Source organism: Otolemur garnettii, unplaced genomic scaffold, assembly GCF_000181295.1.
Source record: "Otolemur garnettii isolate 467f Iridium unplaced genomic scaffold, OtoGar3 scaffold00027, whole genome shotgun sequence".
Lineage (NCBI taxonomy): Eukaryota > Metazoa > Chordata > Mammalia > Primates > Galagidae > Otolemur > Otolemur garnettii.
Window position 1 is genome coordinate 14,909,541 of NW_003852422.1, and position 13,019 is coordinate 14,922,559.

At 36.0% G+C, this 13,019-nt stretch overlaps 1 pseudogene; it reads right to left on the minus strand.

Moving 5' to 3' along the window:
- Positions 1-1,803: 1,803 nt before the first annotated feature.
- The window catches only part of LOC111724837, a 14,492-nt pseudogene continuing 3,276 nt past the window's right edge, over positions 1,804-13,019 (minus strand).

Below are 13,019 nucleotides of genomic sequence, written 5' to 3' on the forward strand. Positions count from 1 at the left end.
TTCCCAATATTTCATAGAGACACAGGCTATGGAAGTCTATGGCATAATCAATTTTATGATCCCTTTGAGAAAAACTTTGGACATGAAATGTCTCATCTATTTGGTAAAAAATAATTTAAAAGAATCTCTATTTCAATTTATGATTCTACTTCTTAATTATAGAAATTCTTGCAAATTTAAAGTAAAGGAATAGAATTTAGCTTAGAAAACAGAAGGGCACAATGTCCTCTGTAATTAGGAAGCATGACAATAGTGAGTTGTGTCCTGAATGATTGATAAAGATGAAACTGAGACTGTGGAACATCACTGTAACTTAATGTATGTTACACACAGATTCACGTGCTCACAAGTATATAGGATCTGGTTGCATTCAACGCAGTAAAACTTTAAATGTAAAATACTAACACAAGCAAAGTGATTCCAATTTCACAAAATATTTAAATGAATTATTTTTATTTTATCCTCACACCAGCTTTGTGACATAAGCATTATCATTATTTCTTTCAAGAGCAGAGGAAAGTGAGCGGCTTCAGTCAAATGATTTGACAGACAGTTCAACTGGGAGGTGGGATGCACAGTCGCAGCAAGGCCTTGGCAGATTCTTTGCCGTTCCATCGTGAAAAGAAACCTGGCTTGCTTCAGATTTCTAGTTTATTACTTATTAGCAGTGTGATATTAGACACATTATTAAAACTCTTTCAGCCCTCGTCTTCTCATTCATGAAGTGAAGATAATAAATTATTTAAATCTTTACATTAATAGAGAGTTAAATGAGACCGTGGAAGTTAAGAAGCTGAGCGAACCATCGGATACACAGGAAGTATTTGATTAAGATTAGCTTTTATTATCTCAAAAGATGGTTCTCAAATGAAAAATGCCAAGTAGATCAGCAGTGTAGAATTATAGAGTTACATGATTCCATTTAAAATATTTGTTTGTTTGTTTGTTTCGAGACAAGATCTCACTATATTTCCCATAGTGTTCGCAAGCCCCAGTGCTGAAGGGATCATCCCGCTTCCACCTCCCGAGTCGCGGGGACTGAAACAGGCTCCACTGCGCCCAGCTAATTTATGGAGAATTATAAAAGATGTCACTGCTAATAATCTTTAGGGACATTAAAGTAGTGTCCTGGAAAAAAACTGAGTTAAAGCAGCAACTAGGTATAAGCTGCAGTCACTTCTCAATAAAAATTCATGGCTTGGACAAAGCATGGTGAAATTTAAAGAAAGAAAGAAAACATGTCATCCTTTGTCATCCCTTTCTCTCATTCTCTGCTTCAAAACATAAAACATTAATATACCCTAACTTTTTAAAAAGTGGAACGTCTTACGTATTATTTTGTTTTGGCAGAGATAAAATACTACCATAGGGTAATGAAAATTATTTCACTCAAGGAAAAAGTCTTCAAGGAAGACTTTATTCAATTAATTCAAGCACATAAATATATGTTAAGGTACTGAATTCCTATAATGAGAATTCTCCTCTCTTTGCAAGAGGAGGGATTTCTTATCTTATTTACTGATGTATCCTAATAATACCAAGAAAAGCACCTGACAGTTAACAGGGGCTTAGTCATTCTTACAGAAAGAAAATAACAAATACATGAATAATCTCGAGTGTGTGTGTATGTATATATATACATATGTATCTGTTTTTTCAATGAACTAAAACCTCTTTCATCATCTTACAAAGCAAGGAATAAGAATTAAAATTCTGAAAGAGATATCATGTTTAGGATTCCTTCCTTGTTATTATCTACAGAGGTAGATTTAGTAGATAGAGTTAGTATCTATGATACTATCATTAATATCTAGTGATGTTCCAACTCTCATTGAAGTACCATAAATCCTTCCCAATCCTTTCAATTCCATCAACATCTGTTTGTCTTGTGGCAGGATTAGAGAAGACCATTCAAAAAAATTTACTGTGTCTCCACATGGCTGGTAGCTTATCACGGCTGTGCCTTCTAGTATTATCTGTGCCTTAATCTTTGGAGCGATCTATATGAAAATGCAAATGTTATTAAGAAGAAATTTTACAGTAGATACTCTTCCATATTCCAGATGGCTACATTAACTATCATTATCTTCAAGTGAATTGAGGCAATTTTAAATTGTCAGGGATAATTTTTAAGAAGTGGCTTAAAAACAGCAGCAGGTTCTATATTCAAATCACAGCTCTTGTTACTCCATGATTTAAAATCGCCAAACATAAAATAATACAAGTATGCTAAAATGCATTTTAAAATGGGGTATTTTCTTAAATGTATAGGGGTAATTCAAGTAGAAGTATCTGGGAAGGAGGTAAAATGAAATAAGAAATGGGAAAATAGTAGTATGTTTTAGTTTTATAACTTGCATTACTTGAATAATTATTATACATCTTGAGTTTTCCTGCAAAAACCACTGTTTTGCAGCAAAACATAGTTTTTTTGTACATTTCAAAGAGATAAGGTCTAATTATCTTGTTCAGCTCCTAAAGTGACACTGTGCCGGTGGTGTTGGATGACATCGGCATATCTTCAGGCTATTTTTATAGGACAGAGTGAGACTAACACTTGGGAACCCCCAAAGGGCATTCTACAACTACTCAATAGGCACCTCTTCTCAATCGATTCCTGTACATAATTTACCTTTAAAATTCTACAAATGGGTTGAGTGCCTGCAGCTCAGTGGTTAGGGTGCTGGCCACATGCTCCAGGGCTAATGGGTTTGAACCCGGCCTGGGCCTGCTAAGCAAACAAACAAACAAAAAATAGACTGGCATTGTGGCAGGCGCCCTTAGTCCCAGCTACCAGGGAGGCTGAGGCAAGAGAATCACTTGAGCCCAAGAGTTTGAGTTGGCTGTGAGCTACAATGCAGGGCACTATACCGAGGGTGACAAAGTGAGACTCTGTCTCAAAAAATAAAATAATATAAAATAAAAGAAAATGCTACAAATGGTGTCCACTATTTAACTTCTCCATAAGGCTGGCAGAGCAGAAGCAAATATATGTCTTTTTTCCTCTTTCAGTGGTCAGAGACTTTTTTATTTGATGTCCGTCCCTATTTAATATTTTAATTAATCAACACAACCATGCTGTATTATTTACTACCTTCAATATTGTTAAAAAATGTTTCATAGCATCCCCTTGCTTTCTACCCAGGAACATATGCAGAACCCCAAAAGGAACAGCACTCTGATTCAGTGGGTGGGGTTTACCTCTAGGACCCAGTGTCCTAACTCGGTATAACTAAGATGACTCACCAGCTCTAAGCTAGTTGTAATTATCCAGCAGAGTATCTGGTTGAAGATACCCTTAACATGTTTTAAAAAAAAAAAATGAAGAGCTAAGCTTCACTTGATACTTGCCTCAAATGAAATATTTGCATAAAGAATATTCTGAAAAGCAAAAAGGAAAATAAAAATCTCTATCTTACAATTTACAAGCCCAGTGAAATGTATTGATATATAAAAAGTTGATGCCCTTTAACACTAATATCAGACAATTTAGGTTCAATTTAAATTACTTCAAATTACCTAAAATAAGTGACTGTAATTTCATTATAACTCAGAAAGTGCTGGTGAAATTATAAAATAAATATTTAAATGCATGCTTAAGATTAGGTAAAAATTTACAGTAAACATATGAGTAGATGGCATATAATGGTGATGATGTCCCCTTTGATTAGTAAGATAAAGACACAATATCCCCAGTGTTATGACATTGACTTGACCTTTTCAGTATTATTAGTGGATCTATAATAAAGTATCTCTCATATTCTTGCACAGATAATTTATGGTAAGTATTTCAGATTTGATAGCATTTCTCTAAGTAATCTCTCCCACTAAACCTTCTAGCCAGCTTAACATAGGGATTCCGTCTTGTTCATTTTATACCCCCAACTGTATTGGAATACCTGGAAATGTTAACTAATGAATGAATTAACCAAAAGGTAGGAATCTCAGCTTGTGTAGCAGGCACTCAAATATCTTTGAATATATAACTGATGGCTGAATTAATTTTTAAAAAATGACTGATGGGTTTGAAATTTTAATCACACCCATTCAGTTATTTAAACTAGGGGTTTGGGACCACTCGACTGCCGTACACTAACCAAACTAAACAGATAAATCACTGAAAGGCAATATTAAAGTGAAAATTAAGAATGCCACATGCAAAACATTATTGAAAAACCAAAACACTTACCTTTTGTAGTTCTTGATCTCTTTCAAAACCTTCACAGATATGGTTAAGTCTTGGTGGGTAATACCAGAAACAGACAGTGCTGAACCCAGGTTAAATCAAAGATAAAATTTTACAAGTATTCTAAAAGCCCTAACTATTTGGTTAGTGATTTAATTATTTCAGAAATATTGCAATTTATTTAACTTCATTTGTATGTATTTAAAAATAATTTTTGAGGGGCTACTACATGCCAGGCAGTAGATAGAGAGATAAAAGTAACAGCCACTATGCTCAGAAAATGCCAGTCTGGTGTGGGCTCTTCTTGCTTCTATAGTAACCTCTCTTATCATAGTTTTTGATGATTTTCTTATCTCTGTCAATAATCTTCCCCAAACTTGGGCTACCAGTTCCTTCAGACATCTCCATTCATTTATCCCATAGCCATGACCTCAAGTTATTTTTAAACAGATAATGATAAGGGCAGTTTTATATTTGAGAAAGACCACTCAAGTTGAAGTGTGTACAATTAATTTGAAGGAAGTAAGACTAAAGAGAGGTGAACATTAGCATATAGATTGTTACAGTGACATGGAGAGAAGGAACAGGGGCTCTGCTAAAGCAGGAGCTGTGGTATGGGTGGGAGTCTGAATTTCCAAAAGCTTCAAGAGAGAGAATTGATCAGTAGGATGGCTAATGCTTGGCTTTCAAGATGAATCCAGGTTTCTGGGTTTGGTGACTGAATGCCTTTCACATCGATAAAGGATAAAAGAGAACTTAAATCAATTCTCAAAGCTTAATTCAGAGAGGAAAATAAACAGATGATGTATTAAAAGTAAAACCAAAGTTCTTTACTTCTGGTTTCCACATAAAACTGAGGGAAACGCCTATGATTTGTCCTATAAGGGTACATGTGAATCTTTCTAAATGTAGAATATAAATGTCTTAACACAACAACCAAGAAAATGACATGAAGGCTATGTTAACCAGTTGGATGAAAGTATTTCAAATTGTATATAGAAACAACACACTGTACCCCATGATTGCATTAATGTACACAGCTATGATTTAATAAAAAACAAAGAGATAATATACATACCATGTAATATAGTCAAGAGGCGACAACTCAGAAGATGAATAGAGCACCAAGGGGGCATGGTCAGGAACATTAAAAACAAACTGTCCTTGACCCCTCCATTAGTATGTGACTGTGAATAGTCACTCTTATTAGCATGACTACATGCGTGCCTGATTTCCTATTCTGACATACAATAAGAAATCCAAGAACTATTAACTTACTCCCAGTTCAGTGCCAGAAAAGTCAGAAAAGCAGTTAAAGTCAAATAGTTTTACTGTTTTAAAAATTTAAAAATTAAATGTAGTCCTCAACTTTAGTGATTTGGACTCTTGACCTACAGACATAACTTAAATGAAAAAGGTTTTAAGACTTAACTAATTTGAACATAGGTAAAATAAAATGATAGTGATAATTGTTCGGTATGCCTAGGGGGTTCTCTGAAAGTATAAGAGAGAGATTTAGGTAAAAATACTCAAAAAGGAAAATATAGATCCTGTAAACTATCTCAAAAAAAAAGCTGAGGCCTTAACCACTACAGCAAGCATAAGCTTAAAGTTAGCTTTTTTCTTTAAAAAATGGTAGAAGTATTTTTTAAGTTCCATATATCTGTTGATTTCAAAGCCACAGCCTACCTGTAATATTAAAATAAATCAGAGGCTTGATGCAAGTAAGTTACTTTAAATTATATTGAAGAAGTTTCTTAAATCTATTCAATTTGCCTTGTCATATATATTTAAATAAACATGTTATTATTATCTTACATTACACATTTTTTTTGAGACAGAGTCTCAAGCTATCACCCTGGGTAGAGTGCAGTGGCATCACAGCTCACAGCAACCTCAAACTCTTGGGCTTAAGCAATTCTCTTGCCTCAACCTTCCAAGTAGCTGGGACTAGAGGTGCCCAGCTACTTTTTTGGTTGTAGTTGTCATTGTTGTTTGGCAGACCTGGGCTGAATTCGAACCTGCCAGCTCCAGTGTACATGGCTGGTGCCCTAGCCGCTACAGGCACCAAGCCACTAATAGTAGGTTTTATCCATTACCACAAATTTGTATTTATATCTTCTCAGGCTGCCTTTTTGCCCTATTTGTCACATCCCAGGCATTTAACTTAGCTTTTCTAATCTTCAGTTGCCAGGATCTACAAATATTTGCTAAATATTTTTACATGAGTTTTTGATCTGTCTACTATATAGTACAATGTTTAAAACGCGCATATAAAAATGTCAGGAATCGGAGAAACACTACAAATAAAACCCATGGCATACTTGCCGAGACAATGTATTTAAACTAATGATTGTTGAGCTTCTGTTATGAATAAGGCATGTAGTTTAGTGCTTCACACACTTAATTTTATTTACTCTCATGGGAACTCCATACATATAACCTAGCCACGAAATTGACCAGTCTCCATCTACATGTATCTTCTTTTCCTTGGTGATTCCAGATGGTTTCAGGGCTCTAAGTACTATGTACCGCCATGCATGGCTTCACTATGGGAAAACATTCTGAGAAATGTGTCATTGGGCAGTTTTGTCTTCATACAAACATGGCTGAGTGTACACACACAACCCAGATGGTAGAGCCTACTGCACACCCAGGCTATATGGCAGGGCCCATTGCTCCCAGCCCACAGACTTGTGTAGCATGTTACTGTACTGAATATATCACCAATATGGTAGCACAATGCTAAGTATTTGTGTAGTTAAACATATCTAAAGCTGGGAAACGTACAGTGAAAGTATAGCATGATAATCTTATGGGACTGCCACCATACATGAACCATTGTTGACCCAAATGTTGGTTTTGAAGCACACACATGTGTAGTCTGATAACCCTCTCTCTAATATTTCTAGCTAAAACTTCATCTTTGAACCCCAGACTCATACGTTCAATTACCTATTTAAATCTCTGCTTAGATGACAAATAAACATCTCGAAATGACATATCCCAAGCTGAACTCTTTATGATTCCACATACAACTTGTTTCTCCCATTGTTTTCCCAATCGCATGATATGTCAATTCTGTTTTTGTTCTTTTCTGTCAATTCTGTTTTTAAGTTGCTAGCCCTCAAAACATGGCTATTGTTCTCACCCTTGACCCTCATCTCTTTTTCACACTCATCTAATATGTTGGCAAATTCCACTGTGTGTACCTTCAAAACTATTAGAATCTGATTTTTTTTAACATATTCACTGTCACGACACCAGCATTTTTGAAACTGCTTCCTAACTAGACCCTTCACTTTTTTCATGGCGTTAATTGCCCATGTTGACAGCATGCCATTGGCCTTTACTCTAGGCTTGTTCAGTATAGAGCCTTTCCAACCCTTTGGCATGATACCTCAATACTAAAAACCTTTGTGATCTGAGTTGGTTTCATGAGTGTACAACCTATACAGTCACACAGGACCCGTACTCAGAAGCATTTCATGTTAATTGAAGGCTCTGCTATCACTGTTCTGAAATTCTTCAAAATTTTATCTTGGACTTGTGTTTTGTGACTGAAATCCAATGAAAAAAATGAAGCATGCACATGAGCTAAGGAGAGACATGCAACATACATGTCTGCTGATTTGTGCCACCTCATTCACACATAGCAGTGCAAGGTACCATAAGCATAAAATTCCAGTGTACTCATAAGGAGCAGCTTAGTGGCACGCCATGTGAGTACTAAGCCTGAGGCTTCTACAACACACTGAATGGAAATGCTCAGAGCCCCGAGAAGACTCACTCTGTGTTCAAAGTAGAACTCGTTTCCAGCAAAGACAGAAGTAATGATGTTCTTAAAAATATTAATAGTCAAGGAATCCTTTCATAGCCTTCTTTACTAGTTTTACTTCCCTGTGTTAAGCAGACTCGCTCCAATCTGGCCATACTACCCTCCTGATGTGTGTTAGACCAGCAGGTATGCCTCCATCTCAGGCTTTTAAATTGAGTTTTCTTCTTGCTACATTTCTCCTCAATACAGCATAACTTCCTCTTCCCTTTCTTGAGATTTTTGTTCAAATGTCACCTTCCTATTGACAATGATCATCATGATCAACATTGTAAATACTTACCCAGGGGTCTCCCTATGCTTTTTCAATGCTTTCTTTCCCTCCATAAGAGAAATTGTGTATAAGAATGGGTCTATCTAAATGATTCATATTGGTGCACGCACGTGTGTGTGTGTGTGTGTGTGTGCGCGCACGCGTGCCTGCGTGTGAAATATGGTAAGAGTTTTTGATTATTTGAACTTACGGTCAGACCTGGCAGCTCCCACCATTGTGAACAAACATTGATTCGGCAAAGGCATTGTTAGCTTCTGAAATGCCTCAGAGTAGGTATGATTAAATATCAGTGAATTAAATTTCTCGAGATAACCACTTTAGCATTTCATATGTTGCCAGATATTATTCTTTGAGGGGAATTGGTTGAAGGGAAACTGTAAGTAGCTCAAAATAAATATAAGGAAATCTTAGAGAAACTTTAATAGAAATTACTGATGAAGAATGTCTCTATTCTTAATTCTGAATAAATGGTACTAAAGACCATTGAATCGGTTTCTACAGAGAACTATCATTTTCTATAGAGGACTATTTGGTGGCATTCATGCATGTTGAATGGATAGTAAAAAAAATCAAGGCATGTGTTCAAATTGTAAATGCATTTTTAGATTTCTTAAAAAATATCTACAAAGATTGAACAGCAAAAAAATTTGGTCCTTCTAGTCTAAACTTTATGAAACTGTTATCTCAGGTCCTTCCAAAAGCAGATACCAAGATGCTATTTAAAAATGCAAGAACAGGTCTATTTTTAGTTCTCTAAGTGTTCTCCAGATGCCTTTCCAAAAGGAATGCATTAGTTTGCAATCCCACTAGCAGTGCAGAAGTGTTCCCTTTTCTCCACATCCACGCCAGCATCTCCAATTTTGTGATTTTGTGATATGGGCTAATCTTACTGGTGTTAGATGATATCTCAAAGTAGTTTTGATTTGCATTTCTTTGATGATTAAGGATGATGAGCATTTCTTCATATATCGATAGGCCATGTGCCTGTCATATTCAGAGAAGTTTCTCTTAAAGTCCCTTGCCCACCCTGAAATGGGATCACTTGTTCTTTTCTTGCTAATATGTTTGTGTTCTCTGTGGATTCTGGTTATTAAACCTTTGTCAGAGACATAACCAGCAAATATCTTGTCCCATTCTGAGAGCTGTCTGCTTGCTTTACTTACTGTGTTCTTTGCTGTGCAGACCTGCCATTTGATCCTACAATTCCTCTACTAGGTATATATCCGGAAGACCAAAAATCACACTACAACAAAGATATTTGTACCAGAATGTTTATTGCAGCCCAATTCATAATTTCTAGGTCATGGAAGAAGCCCAAGTGCCCATCGATCCATGAATGGATCAATAAATTGTGGTATATGTACACAATGGAATACTATGCAGCCCTAAGGAAGGATGGAGACTTTACCTCCTTCATGTTTACATGGATGGAGCTGAAAAATATTCTTCTTGGCAAATTATCTCAATAATGGAAGAAAAAGTATCCAATGTACTCAGCCCTACATGAAACTAATTTATAGCTTTCATAGGAAAGCTATAACCCAATTTTAGCCCAAGAATATGGGGAAAGGGGAGAAGGAGGAGAGGGGAGGATGGGTGGAGGGAGGGTGATTGGTAGGATCACGCCTATGGTTCATCTTATATGGGTACATGTGAATCTTTCTAAATGTAAAATACAAATGTCTTAACACAATAACTAAGAAAATGACATGAAGGCTATGCTAACCAGTTTGATGAAAATATTTCAAATTGTATATAAAAAGAGCACACTGTACCCCATGTCTGTATTAATGTACACAGCTATTATTTAATATTAAAAAACGCAAGAACACTATTAGCAGAAGTACCTCAGTGAAAGGCAGTGTGGATGGATGAATTTGACAGGGAGAGTCATCAGACTGTGAACAAGTCTGACCCAAATAAAGGGGAGACCAAGGGGATGTGGGGCAGAAGCATCCTGGTCACTCTGAGGTCCCAGGAAGATTCAGAAAGAGTACTAAGATAGCTTCACATTGAATCAGCTCTCAGAAAAGTCTCTTACCTCCCAGGACTGTATTAGAATCCCTGCAATGCTCAGTCACTAGCTTGGAATATCCTTTGGGAAGTATAGCCTCAGGGCAAATGCAATGGTGGATTTAAGAGGAACAGATGGGGCTCTCAAACAAGTAAGCGCCCTGCAGCACTCTCATGGCCAGATTTATTTTGTGAATCCAAAACCAGTCCAATCTTGTGAAAAATCCATCCCAAAGGAAGCTTTTGCACTATATTTGCTTTTATATACATGACTAATGTTTGTGGAATCATATTTCTCTATATTTTTCCATTTATTTTTATAACCTACCACAGTACTTTATGCAATGATTATATTTATAAGAAATCTGAGTTTTATTAATTATGGCTCCTCTTTAGCCATTAATAAAATATTTATTGTGTAATTGGAGCAAAGGAAGACTAAATAGAATTTTTTTCAATTGTATCTCTAGATTTGCATTTAATGCTCTTTTTTTGTCGTCGAGAGTGCTAACAGTGACTCAGGCATTAAATGTCTAAATATTCAATAGTTATAAAGCATGCCAACAAACTTTCAGGTCAACTCTTCCTTTTCAAGTTCACATTGATTTTTACCTGAACCTGTATAGAAAAGCTCTTTTAGGGGAAAAGCATTCCCACTATGTTGCAATTTTGTTACCTACTCCTAGGAATGGCCCTGTTTCTGTGACATCTATTTACGTACCATTTTCATGACATATTCTCCATATACAAATAAATGATGAATCATTTCTCATCACTGCCCTAAGTGAATTTTGTCATTTGCATAGTGCTATGAATTATCATATATCTAGAAAGGGCACATGGATTTTTGGAAAGATACACAGATTTTGGATTTAGATGCTGTTGCTTAGAGTTAGTTTTCTCCATCCATCAGTGGCTGTTGCTTCATCTATTTAATAGATAGTAATATCTATCCAACAAAACTGTTGGGAAAAAGAAGCTAATTAACATAAGTAAAAGACGTTCAATGAATGGTAGCTCTATTTTGATGAGTTAATACATTCATTATTTCAATGCCTTCTTACCGAAAGTGAATTACCACTAACTACACACTTTCGATATCCTTTTTTCCCAATGCATTTATCTGAGAAAGGTGAATATAAGTGGAAGAGAAAATGGTTCATGAATGAATAAATTTGGTAGAAAAAAATACGTGCCAAGGTATTATATCAAAGAACAGTCGTGAATTTGCCTTTCTGATTCATTTTACAGATCATATTATCCTATTTGCATTTTGTACTAGGAGTTGCATATCTACCAACCCCCCCCCAAAAAAATCTTACTAATTGTTCTAGAATACAACTACCCTTGATACCAACACCTGATAGAAAACCCCTTGTGATCCATAGAGAGCGTAGCGTATATAGTAAACAAAGACCTCAGGACATGCCTAGACATAACTTAGCACATTCCTTACGGCTTTTCTTTGCAATCCCACTCAATATGGGTCAATCAATTAAATAAAACCTCTAAGTAATTCAGTCAATGTAAGGAAAATACTTTCATGGTTCTGCATAATCAGGGCTTTTGGAGCAAAATTACTGGCAACGAAGGTTGAAGGATAAAGTGAACAAACCTTGAAGCATAGAGAATGTCTCTCTCTCTTTTTTAAATGTCTTTTGCAGTTTTTGGCCAGGGCTGGGCTGGAACCCACCACCTCTAGCATAAGGGGCCAGTGCCCTACTCCTTTGAGCCCAGGTGCCACCCAAAAGAATGTCTCTTTTTTAGTCTACTCATTAGTTTTTCACTTTTTAAGGGTATTAGGCCTGTTGCTACTTGGCCTCCTTTATCCTGGTGGGGCCATTGGTTATCTGCTCCCATTAAAAGGTATAACCTTTTTTATATCCCCAAGAGTCAAATATTTTCATTCTGGGATAAAGTGGTGTAGAGAATCTTCCCTCATCTTCCCAAAGAATATTTGTTTGAATTATAGAGTAAAAGGTCTCTCTCTCTCCCTCTCTCCTTCCCCTGCTGCCCTCTTTCAGTTTCTCTCTCTCACCCACCATGTTCCCCTTTCCCGCACCAGCTCCCACATATAAAACTCCCATTCCAGTTTTATAATGTAGTGTTCCTCTCCTGTAGTAGACAGTCCATGTATAAATTCCTTCTGTACTTGTTAGCTGACATGCACTTGTGGTGGTGTTCCAAGGGGACAATGAGATGTGAGAAATCAGTATTAAGATATATCAGTTAATAACTGATCTTTTTCTGATCCACAAACCTCTCATTTACTATGAGGCTAAAACGAGTAAGGATAGATATTAAAAATACATCAATTTAGTCAATTGTATAAAAGTCCAAACATGTTGGTCCAGCTCTCTTGTGGTCTGGTTTAATCCACACCAAACTTACATACCTATATCTTTTGAACTGCAGTTCACAGCCTATTAAAGAGTAGTAGAACCAATTTAGTAAGGTATAACCAATGTGTCTTACAATAAAATAAAATATAATAGGAAAGATCAGAGAGTTTCCACACATGAGAAGTGTTGAAATTTTTTTCTTTCTGAAATTTGTTCCACTACATTTTGTGTATGGGTGATTAGACCAACACAAGATATACAGTGGGTTGTGTTGAAAAATTCAAATGCCAAACTTTTATTAAATAAAGGAATAGATGGATTATATAATCCTTCAGATAATCATATGTATAATATAATTTCTTTTTAAAA